Source organism: Bos grunniens, chromosome 10 (assembly GCF_055505025.1).
Source record: "Bos grunniens cultivar Pamir isolate PY7600 chromosome 10, Bosgru_T2T1.0, whole genome shotgun sequence".
NCBI classification, from domain to species: Eukaryota; Metazoa; Chordata; class Mammalia; order Artiodactyla; family Bovidae; genus Bos; species Bos grunniens.
Window position 1 is genome coordinate 79339935 of NC_141174.1, and position 12843 is coordinate 79352777.

Below are 12843 nucleotides of genomic sequence, written 5' to 3' on the forward strand. Positions count from 1 at the left end.
TACATGTATCCATTCTCCCCCAATTCCCCTCCCATCCACGTAATGTTGAGCAGAGTTCCATGTACTACAATAGGTCCTTGTTGGTTATCCATTTTAAATATAGCAGTGTATACATGACCATCCTAAATTCCCTAACTATCCTTTTCCCCTGATTACATAAGTCTGTTTTCTAAGTCTGTGAGTCTTGTTCTGTTTTGTAAGTAAGTTCATTTGTATCATTTCGTTTTAGATCTCACATACAAGGGATGCCATATGATATTTCTCTGTCTGACTTACTTCACTCAGTATGAAATGCTCTAGGTCCATCCATGTTGCTACAGATGGCATTATTTCATTCTTTTTAATGGCTGGGCAATATTTCATTGTATATATACATCACATCTTCTTTATACACACCTCTGTTAATGAACAATTAGGTTACTTCTTTTACCTTCAAATTTGAGCTTTCCAAAACGTTGGATGCTCAGAAGTGTTCGAGTTTGGGAAATCCCATGGGCAGAGGAGCCTGGTGGTCTACAGTCCAATAAGGATACTGGAGTGGGTTGTCATCTCCTTCTACAGGGTATCTTCCTGGTCCAGGGATCGAACCCATGTCTCCTGTATCTCCTACACCGGCAGGCAGATTCTTACTGCTAAGCCATCTGGGAAGCCCCCTTTTAAGAGATCATATAGTAGTACTATAGTGCTCAGTCATGTCCAACTTTTTGAGACCCCATGAACTGTTGTAGACCGCCAGACTCCTCTGTCCATGGCATTCTTCAGGTAAGAATACTGGAGTGCACTGCCATTTCCTCCTCCAGGAGATCTTCCCGACTCAGAGGCTAAACCTGCATCTCCTGCTTCTTCTCCATTGGCAGGCAGACTCTTTACTACTGAGCCATACTTGTGGACTTTTGGCCTGGGTTTAGTTCTGCAGTTCAATTACTCAGTCACTGGCGGGGGCTGCTTCAACTGAAAACAGCTGTCCTTTCTGGGAGAAAGAAAGGGAAAAGTGTTTTCCACTGATGTGCCAAAGAAATAGGAAAAATGACATACTTCCATTCTCTCTCTCTCTTTTTTGAACACTTAAATATTCATTTCCTGTTAAAAAGAACGAGTTACCCTGTGGTTCGAATACCTTTATGCTGAACTACAAAGTCACTTTTATTTCTGAAATAGTTCCAGAAAAAAAAAGAAAGAAAGAAAGAAAAAAGGAAATAGAAATCCAAAAGTAAGGAAGAGTAAGATCAAAATGTTCTGGTAGATTCCATCCACAGTCCCAACAGAAGCCATTCCCTCTAAAGGCTGCATCTCTAATTCAGTGCATTTTACGATATCAGGTCCTTATGTTTCCCACCACCAATGTAGATATTTCTGAGTAGGCTGTCTCTACATTTAAAAGCTACAGCTTTGCATACTTTTATTTGAAAAGGTATTTATTCCAACACACCTTTCAGTGTTTTAGTATATTGCATACAAAAAATATCTGCTATCCATGTTTGAGCATAACTTTTCCACCACCCATACTGTTCCTTTACATAATGGGTGACATGAGATATATTACACATAGTACAATTTTGAGGGAGGAGATGGTTGCTGGGTTTATAGACCACCTATCTTGCCATTTGCAGAGACTAGAATGGAGAACTGAGGCTGTTTTTGAGTTGATGAGAGTAGATAGGTGATGAAGGAAGGATTCAGATGGAACCACCCTCTGGTCAGTGGAGTTGGAATGAGTGATCTTCCCTGACAGAGACTTTACTATGGTCCCAACATCCCAACATTGGGAAGATGTTATTCTCTTTTGACAACTTGTACTTTATAATCCCTGGCTGAGTGTCTGTGATCAAGGATTTTGGATATCTTAGCCCAACAGCCTAAGCTCTTTCCATGTACCTTCCTGAACACTAATTTATCTGTTTCCCTCCTCTGATTATCTTTTCCCTTCCCTACTACTTACGCTTTTATCCCTTCCTCTGACTTTTTCTGCCACTTACATCCACCCTACACTCCACCCCAACTTTGTTTGCATTCCTTCCTGTCTTTTCTCTCTGCTTCAGCATCCTTGGTGCACAGTACCTACAAGCAAGGGCATAGAGAACATGAGGATTAAAGATCACTCTTCAAGAAGAATGAGGTGAACACCATCTGAGTCATCAGTTACTATATCAAGAACAGATGCACTGAGAAATGTTTACCTAGATGGTGGTAGACATGTGATTCCAAGGACCTTTACAGGAGCCCAGAACTCCAGGTTGTATAGCTTTCATCTCAACGTTTTACTAATATTTTCTGTCCTCCAGACAACATCACTGCCTGATCTGGAGTTTCACATACATTTTCTGGAATGTGGATGGAAATTTTCATCTCCTTAAAACACAGAGCTCAGTACAGTTTTCTGGTATTAATTAATGTTTTCCATAAGCTTCATAGAACACCAATTTCTTTAAGGAACCAAATGATAGAACAATGGCTCTGGATAGATGGATCATTGTGATTGGTAAAAGTCATTGTAAAAGTCATTGTTCCTTTTACAGAGCCAGACTTTAAACTTCACAGAAGATGGCAGCAGACACCGTGTGAGTTGAGGATGTCTCTCCTTCTTTGGAGGACATGACTAAAACAGGGGAGGAAGAGCTAGACAAGGAAATGCTTGATCATTGGCTAACAGATCCTGGCAACAACACACTGATACCTGCTCTGGTTCTAAGTCTCTACCAGCAGTAGTTCTTTCTGTTTTGTGGAAACAAGCCTAGGAGCAGACACAAGTCTGAGCTCTGAGCCCATGATCCTGGTTTCTCCTTGAAGTATGAGGCTGGTGACTGTAGTAACCGTGTTTCTGACCTTGGGTAAGTGTTCTGTGTCTACAAGAGATGACTTGAGGTCAAAGGGCCATGAAGTGTTATTTGCTCTCTACTCTCCCTGGCTCTATTTAGCATTATAACAATGGAATTGAGAACTGATCTATGCATTTGCTAGGGAGCACAAACTTCTACATGACAGGTTAAATCATAGCCATGGTCCCAGAAGAGCACTTAGCAGTAACCAGTTTGTAAGAAATCCCTGGATTTACTGAGCAAAGGACCCATGAGATAAAGGCTATAGAGTCTCAGATTCTTGCCATGTGTCTTTGGTATCTATATAATAAACACCAATGATATTTTGCAAGACATAGATAAAAACACTGGAATAGGGGGTAGGTTCAGACAGTTATGGGAATGTTATAGGCTTGATCCACAGAATTACACTGATTTGTGGTCAGGGGCTAATTTTATTTTCTTGACCCTTTAGGGACTGTGGTTGATGCTAAGACCACACAGCCCAACTCCATGGATTGTGCTGAAGGAGAGGATGTAACCCTGCCTTGTAGCCACTCTACCATTGGTAGAAATGAGTATATACATTGGTATCGGCAAAATCCCAATCAGAGTCCACAGTATGTCATTCATGGCTTATGAGGCACAGTGAACAGCAGCATGGCCTCTCTGACCATCGCTTCAGACAGAAAGTCCAGCACCTTGGTCCTGCCCCAGGTCACCCTGAGAGACACCGCTGTGTACTACTGCATCCTGAGAGAGGCACACTGGGACAGACGGGGCTGCACCTGTGCAGTATCTCTGGTGGGAAGAAGTGGGGACAGAGTGGGGAGAGCAGTCATGAGAGCAAATCTAGAGTCATCTGGAAGGAGAGTCAGAGAGCAGTAAGAGATGAGGAAAATGAAGGGAAAGGAAAGGGAAGAAGATGGATAAAGAAAAGAAGAGAAAGAGGACAAGGAATAAGCACCTAGTTTATTGATGTAGCTGAGAATAATTTTGAGGAATGTCAGAATCATAATTTTAGCATAGCAATAAAGTAAAGAGTTGTTAATAATTTGTTATGGCTCCTCCTCATGTCAATCAAATGTTGTTTTCAGTGTGCTAGTCCCAACATAAGAAGTGGGAAACATACAAATAATTCTCCCTGTACCAAAGGCTTCTTTCATTTGGATCCAGGGCCAAGTCCGGACTCTGATGTGTTATAGTTGTTCCACTTACCAGAAACAAACTACTCTTTCTCTGAGAAAAATCTGAAATGTTATTGTTTCTAGTCTAGAACATTCATATTTCCCAGAAGAAGTTTTTTGAAAGAAACAAAAATTAAGTGAATAATAATTTTTCACTTTCTAGGCAAGTCTGGAAACCCTGCTTCTATAAAGAGTTTTCATGATTTTTGATATTCCCTAACAGCACATGGAACTTCCCCTTTGGCTTAGCAGTAAAGAATCTGCCTGCTGCAGAGGCTGCAGGAGAGAGATGAGGGTTCAATCCCAGGGTTAGGAAGATCCCCTGGAGGAGGGCATGACAACCCACTCCAATATTCTTGCCTGGGGCATCCCATGGACACAAGAGCCTGGCGGACTACAGACCCTAGAGTTGCAAAGAGTTGGACATGACTAAAGCGACTTAACATGCAGGCATGCAAGCAGCATGTGGGGCTTACCCTGGTGGCTCAGTGGTAAAGAATCTGCTTGCCAATGCAGATTCAATCCCTGGTTGGAAAACTAAGATCCCACATGCCTTGGAGCAACTAGGCTTATGTGTTGCTACTACTGAAGCATCTTTGAACTGTCCATCTGAATGTTAGTGTCTGCAGATCACTTCACTTTCACTGCAGTGAAAATATACAGGTCCTCCTCTTCCATCCCTTTTACCCCCAAATCTACTGACAGAGAATAGATATTATTTACAGAGTCTGAGATAAGAGCACCATCTAAAATTATCTTCACATGGCTTCAAAACTACTTATTTTTCTCTAAAATATCTTATTAAAATTAACAAGCAGAATACAAAACTAGTAATCAACAGTTTAAAAAATATATTTACAATAAAAATTTTATTTAAAATAATTTATTTTAAAATTAAAATTATAGATGCTTTAATAAAAATAAAACTATTACAATTCAATTTTCAGTGTCCAGCTAGTGGTTAAGATAACTAATATTGCTCTTTATGCAGCCCTAGTCTAAAATAAATATATATCTTTTAAAATAATCAGTACCATTTTTACAGAATCCATATATATGCATTAATATGCGATATTTGTTTTTCTCTTTCTGACTTACTTCACTTTGTTTAACAGGCTGTAGTTTCATCCACCTCACTAGAACTGTCTCAAATATGTTTTTTTTTAATGGCTGAGTAATATTCCATTGTATATAGGTACCACATGTATATAGGTACCACAACTTCTTTATCCGTTCATCTGTTGATGGACCCTATTTGCAGGACAAACATAGAGATGCAGACATAGAGAACAGACTTTGGACACAGTAGGGGAAGGAGAGGGTGGGATGAATTGAGAATAGCATTGAAACATATACATTACCCTATGCAAAAGAGATAGCTAGTGGGAAATTGCTGTATGATGCAGGGAGCTCAACACAGTGCTCTGTGACAACCTAGAGGAATAGGGGGAGGTTCAAAGGGAGGGGACTTATGTATACTTCTGGCTGATTCACATCATTGTATGGCAGAAGCCAACACAACATTGTAAAGTAATTATCCTCCAATTAAAAATAAATTAATTAAAAAATAAATTTAAAAATACCGTTTAATACAGCAAAGTATTCCAGCCAATAGGAGCAATTTCTGATACTGTACTGATTCATGAGCACCCGTTAGAACCACAAGTGAGAGTATAAGAGAAGCAAAAGCTGGATCCTCAGCACTTCTGGGAAAAAGCATTTCATTATGGAAGAATCTACTGCATTCATGCCATGTGAGAGGAGGACGGGGCTATACAGTTAATTTTTGCTTTCTTTTCCCTAAAATTCACCCAAATTCCAAATCAGAGTCTGCGTTCTCAGGTATGTTCTCAGAAAGTATCCCTTAAGCCATAAAATAATAATCTTTCTATTTCCTTCTCTCACTCTACCCCTGGCAGCACATTCTGAGTTGGTTGCCATGGGAGGGTGGGGCGTCAGGTCAGTGTCACCTGAGCAGGATTTGTTGGGTGAGCTGATTGGCTGCAGGAGCAGGAACGACTTATGACACTCACTCCCTCGGGGTTTAGTTAAGTGTCTTACAGTGAAAATGTCCCAACAAGAAAAGGAAACATCATGAAGAGGCTAGCAGGCACTGTGCTGGGGCTTCTGTTTGCCCAGGTTTGCTGTGAGTTGGGGCTGCCCCACAGGGGATCTGAAGGAATGAGGAGCTGCTCTATTGTTGGGGGAGGGAGAGGAGCTGGCAAGTCCTGAAGACATTTTATCCTTCTCATCATCTATGGGGATGTGGAGGGCACTTTCAGGGTTTAGTAGGAGTTACAGTGACCCTCACCAGTGACTGTTTCTCTTTCCTCATCAGGTGTGCGAGGGGTGGATGTGGAACAGAGTCCCCCAGCCCTGAGTCTCCAGGAGGGAGCCAGCTACACGCTTCAGTGTAACTTTTCCACTTCCTCACAGAGTGTGAATTGGTATCTTCAGAACTCTGGGGGCCGCATCATACAGCTGTTTTACATTCCTTCAGGGACAAAGCAGGATGGAAGATTAACGGCCACCACAGTCCCTAAAGAAGGCCGCAGCTCACTGCACATTTCCTCTTCGCAGACCACAGACTCAGGCACTTACTTCTGTGCTGTGCAGCACAGTGCTCCCCAGGCATCTGCAGCCTGTACTCAAACCTGAAGACGAGGCTCCAGCCACACCTTGCTGTGTAGATGAAACACATACAAACAAACACACACACACATCAGTGTGTGCCTAACAAGTCTTAATATATTTAATAAAACTGAAATTATACAGAATTTATTCTTTGACCAAGATGGAAATGATATAGAAAATCAAGTGCAAAGAGATGTCTCTAGAAAGTCCAAAATATTTGCATTATATGTACTAACTTTAAAATAACTCTAGGTTAAAGAAACAATTACCATGGCTATTAGAAAATATTTTGAAAGTAAATATTGTGAGAGCACATTATATAAATATGTGTGAGATGGAGCTCAAATAATACATAGAAGGAAATTTATCTTTTTAAGTACTACTTATTTTACTAAAGAAAGATGTTAAAAAACTGTTATGAGGACTCAGCAAAAAATGATAGAAAAGCAAATTAAACCCAACATAAAATTAAAGATGTAATAATAAAATGTTCAGTTAGTGAAATATAAATAAAACTATAGTGATAACCATGAAATACAAATTTAATTTTGTTAAAATTATCAATAAAATCGATATATTCCTAGGTATAATTATCAAGGGAAAAAAGAAAAATTATAAATATAAGTAATAAAAAAGAGAACCATTCTACAAGCTCTATAATGTTATAAATGTAATGAAAGAATATCATTAACAAGTTTATGTCACTGAGTAAATGTGTAGAAATAGATCCACACAGGAAAACTTGTTTTTTGACAAATGTAAGGACAGTTCAATAGAGGTAACAACATAGTCTTATGAGCAAATGAGGTTGGGATGATTGTATATTCTTGGGAAATAATTGAAAATTGACCTAAATATCACATCTTGTACAAAAAATTGTGTATAGTCTCAAAATGAACTATACATCCAACTATAAAATGTAATATTAAACCTTTTAGGAAAGACATAAGAGAATATTTTCATGACCTAGAGTTAGACAAAAAGATTTTTGACATAACGCCAAAAACACACAGTCCATACAACATAAATAGCTTAGATTTCATCAAAAGTAAAAATGTTTGCTCTGTGAAAGAGACTATTAAGAGAAGGAAAAAGATAAACCACAGAATGGCAGGAAATATTTGCAAAATAAATTTTCATCAAAAAACTATTTAGAATACAATGTACTGTTCTAAACTCAGCAGGGAGAAACAAACAATCCAGTTGAAACATGGACAAAAGATTCAGACACTTTACCAATGAGCTATGTGGTAAGGAAATAAGCATATAGAGAGATGGTCAGTGTTATTAGTAGTTAGGGAAGTGCAAATTAAGCCACAAAGAAATACCACTTCACATCTATCATAAAGGCTAAAATTAAAAATACTGACAATGCCAAATTCTGGCAAAGATGCAGAGAAATTGGATCACTCATACATTGCTGGTGGGTGAATGGTCCAGTAATTCTGGAAAACAGTCCAAGACTTTTGCATAAGCTTAAATACTCACTTACCTTACAACTCAGCAAAGCACACTCCTGGGTATTTATGCTTGAAAAATGAAAAACATTCACACAAAAATCTCTACCTGAATATTCATGGCAGCTACATTTGTGGTCACCAAAAACTGGAAATCAGCCAAGTATCTTTCACTGGGTAAATGCAACTGTAGTACATCTTCTGTACAATGACATCTTACAGATTTTTCTCAACTTTCAATAGAGTTGTGTCTGAATAAACCATTTTCAGTTGAGAATATCGTAGGTGGAAAATACATTTAATATACCTAACCCAGCCTCTCCTAAAGGTGCTCAACAGTTACATTAGCCTACAGATGGGAGAAATCATCTAACACAAAGTCTATTTTATACAAAAGTGTTGAAAATCTCATGTAATTTATTGAGTACCTTACTTAAAGTGGGGCTTCCCAGGTGATGCTGATGGTAAAGAACCTGCCTGCCAATAAGGGAGACACAAAAGACACAGTTCAGTCCCTGGATGGGGAAGATCCCCTGGAGGAGGACATGGCAGACCACTCCAGTATTCTTGCCTAGAGAATCCCATGGACAGGGGAGCCCACTGGGCTACAGTCCAGAGTGTCACAAAGAGTTGGACACGACAGCAGAGACTTAGCACACACACACTGAAAGTGAAAACCAGAATGGTTGTATGAGTACAGAATGAATGTAAGTGTGTCGGTTGTTTACGCTCATGATTTCAGGGCTGGCTAGGAGCTCAGCTCACTGCTGCCAGGAACTCAGCTCACTGCTGCTGCTCAGAGTCATCCAGAATGGTCCAGTCATTCTGGAAAATATGCCACATGTTGCTAGGATGGGAAAAGATCAAATTTAAAAATTCCAAGTATGGTTTCTACTGAATGTGTATTGCTTTCTTACCACTGGGAAGTAAAAAAACCCAAAATCAATACCATAAATTGGTGACAGTTTGTAGCAATTAAAAGAAACAGATTACTGATACATTTAGCAGCCTAGATGGGCCTTCCTAGGTGAATCAGTGGTAAAGAATCTGCCTGAAATGCAGAAGACCTGGGTTTTATCCTTGGGTTGGGAAGATTCCCTGGAGAAGGAAATGGCAACTCAGTCCAGTATTTTTGCCTGGGAAATTCCATAGTCAAAGGAGCCCGGCGGGCTACAATATATGGGGTCATAAAGGAGTCAGACAGGACTTAATGACTAAACAAATATAGCTTAGATGGGTCTCAGGATGCTATGGTGAATGAAAAAAAAGTCAATCTCAGAGGTGACATGGTGTATAATTACGCTTATTGGATTATTATGATTATATACCTAGTATGATTCTACTTATACAACATTCTCAAAAGGACAAAATACAGAGATGAAAAGGGGATCAGTAGTTACTGGGGTTATAAAGAATTGCAGGGATGGGGAGGGTATGCAAAGAGGGTTTCTTTAGAGAAATGGAACAATTCTGAGTCATGATTTTAGTGGTGGTACAAGAATCTATATATGTGATAAAACTTCATAGAGCTTCATATCAAAACCAAAGAGCACATATAAAAACTGATGTGTAATATTATGGTCTGTATTTTGATAAAAAATTTTATCAGTGTCAGTTTCCTAATATATATGTAATTATTATATTAATATATATCTATATTTTATAATATCATGCTGCTGCACAGGCTGCTGTGGTCATTCATGATCTCCTCTGCTGAGTTACAAATAATTTCAAGCCCAGGCATTTGTTGCCTATCAGCACTCAGAAGTGAAATGGGACAGAAGAGTAGATGTCTCAGATAAATACAACCTTTCCTTTCTGCTTCACTCATTCACGAGTTATTTTGATCTTAAATTACGTGAACTGGCACTGTTTTAGAACTTGTCTGTATTGTATTTTCTACTTGTCTATTTGCTTTCAGTTCTTTTATATTAATTCATTTCTTACAGCAATGAAGCCAAATGGAAGGTTGACAGCTGTGTTCCACATGGACATGAAACAGTGCAGAGAACTTCAGTCACCAGCTTCTGTGGGGTTGACAGGTACTGTTTGCAGTCTGTAGATATTGAGTTTCATAGGAGTGCATTATAGCAGTACATCAGAGAAAACTCCAGCACGTCTATCTTAACTTTATTTTACAAAGAGAAATAATAAAGAGTGACTAACAAGTGAGACTGAATACTCTGGACCAATGAGACAGAAAATGTGACATGATAAATCTAGGACACATGATCTAATAAGTGCAATTCTACATTTAGAGGTAACAGGATTGAATACCCTGATCCCCCTCAAAGTCTAATACATAAGAATCAATATCAGATTTCAAAACAATATTTTATTCCTGTTATAATTTCATTTAAATACAAACCACTGAATAGGCTCTGAAATTCAGATGGACTGATTTTTTAAAAATCATTTCATGTTGAAGTAATTTTATTTATTGAAAAATCTGAGTAGAGCCCTGGAACTCAGTAAAAGAAAATAGAGAGAGATATACATTAATTATTTTGGATAAGATTGCTTTTCACCCAGAAGGCCTAAGATCTGTGAATATTTTAAAACAGTCACTAGATTCTGGATGGAGACAAGTAAGTAAGGGCTAATGAATGACTAATCAGTAGATTACAAGAATGTTTCATAGGCTGTACAAAGTTATATCTTAAACAGGATGGAAAAAATCATTTTACTGAAAATAACTGATGTATGTCAACTTGTTTAATCTTCAGTTTGCCTCAGTTCAAACCTTTAATATTAATTGCTTTCTTCATGCCCCTTTTCAGGATCTGCCAAACGTAATGGCCAGGGAAAAATAGGTAGACAAAGTAAAGATTTGTGGTGAGCCAGACAGTAGTCATATACTTAAAGCTATGGTTTTCCCAGTAATCACGTATGGATGTGAGAGCTGGACCATAAAGAAAGCTGAGTACCAAAGAATTGATGCTTTTGAACTGTAGCATTGGAGAAAACTCTTGAGAGCCCGTTGGGCTGCAAGGAGATCAAACCAGTCCCTCCTAAAGGAAATCAGTCCTGAATATTCACTGAAAGGACTGATACTGAAGCTGAAACTCCGATGCTTTGACCACCTAATGCGAAAAACTGACTCATTTGAAAAGACCCTGATGCTGGGGAAGATTGAAGGCAGGAAGAGAACAGGATGACAGAGGATGAGATGGTTGGATGGCATCACTGACTCAATGGCCATGACTCTGAGTAAACTCTGGGAGTTGGTGATGGACAGGGAGGCCTGGCATGCTGCAGTCCATGGAGTTGCAAAGAGTCAGACACGACTGAGCCACTGAACTGAACTGAGACTTTTTCCATCTGTGCACAGACCATGTGGTTGATCTACATGACAAACCCCACTTCCTGTCTTGGGGAAGAGTCACAAGGAACCCAGGTACTGTGTATATGTGCTCTCAGGCACTTAAAGACACTGAACTCTCAGCTTGAGGCAAAATTAAACAGATTTGTGCAGGGGAATCCATGCCTCATGTCGCTCTCCAGTCTGCTCTGGGTGTTCCTGGCTTTAACCTTCTCTGGTAGGGATGCTTCCAAGCATGGGTGCGAGTGTTCAGGGTGAAAGGCCTGCACACAGACACATGGTGCTTCACCGGGACTTGGGGAGGAAAGGAGGATTGGGGAAAAGCAAGCATCTTATGCTTTCAGTTTGTTTGTAAATATATGGGTCCAAAATTAGTGCAATTTCTACATTATTTTGTTCACTATTTCAACTCTGTTTTTTTTAAATTTTTTCCACAGGATCCGGTGTGGCCCAGAAAGTTACTCAAGACCAACCAGACATAACCAGTCAAGTGGGGCAGTCAGTTACTCTGAACTGTCAATATGAAGTCAATTGGTACAGGATCTCCTACTCCATTTTTTGGTACAAGCAGCTTCTCAGTGGACAGATGACTTACCTCATTCGTCAGTATTCAGAAGATGGAAATGCAAGGGATGGCCGCTACTCTGTGAACTTCCAGAAAGCAGATAACTCCATCAGCCTCACTATTCCAGCTTTACAGCTGGAAGATACTGCAAAGTACTTCTGTGCTCTCACAGGCTCACAGTGCTTGAAGTAATGGGAAAAGCTGAACAAAAACCCCAGAGCTTAATAAAAGAGAGCCTCCCTGCTGCAGGACTCTAGCTGAAATGCACACCTGCACATCCCAGCAAGAAATGGTAATCGTGTGGTTGCTTCATCTGTGGTCTGGATCATAGGATTTAATTGGAAATAAAAGCTTCTTCCTTGTTATTTGATGTCCAGAGCAATTTTCTACTGTTAACATCTCTTCTTGAATTTTTGACTTTAAATCAATCATACAGAACATGTGTAAAGTTGTCTAAACTAGGTCCACAAATCATTAAAAGTGACAGTTTCACTAAAATACACTCATCAGAAATCTAGGTATAGTTACTTGGAATCGTCATAAAAATAATTTCCTTAGTCCTTTGTTCTTAGTCTTGTGTCACTGAAGGTACAATCAAAGAAGCAGAACCACCAGTGGTGTGGAATGAGAAATTAGTTATAAAGATTAGAACTCAGGTAATTGCTAGATCTGGTGGAAGAGTATATACAAAACTGTTACCTTGGTATCTGATGTTGACAAACATCATTGTTTGTTACAAACTCATTGTTTGTCAGCTAGAGTAATATTTGAAGAAGAAAGTTGGATATAGACCAGAGCATGGTCAAACTATGACTCATAGGGACAAACTAGAGCCATTAGGTAAATGGAAACCACAAAGACACACTAAAATTTGTCTGTTTCA

The 12843-nt window shown here is 39.2% G+C and overlaps 1 long non-coding RNA gene and 1 pseudogene across 1 annotated transcript; both read left to right on the forward strand.

Moving 5' to 3' along the window:
* Positions 1-6021: 6021 nt before the first annotated feature.
* LOC147365081 (uncharacterized) lies at positions 6022-6755 on the forward strand. The gene is made up of 2 exons (XR_015133570.1): positions 6022-6128; positions 6321-6755. It is a non-coding gene; the product is annotated as an uncharacterized LOC147365081 (long non-coding RNA).
* A 3269-nt stretch (positions 6756-10024) lies between these two features.
* LOC147365082 (T cell receptor delta variable 1 pseudogene) lies at positions 10025-12152 on the forward strand (annotated as a pseudogene).
* Positions 12153-12843: the final 691 nt, after the last annotated feature.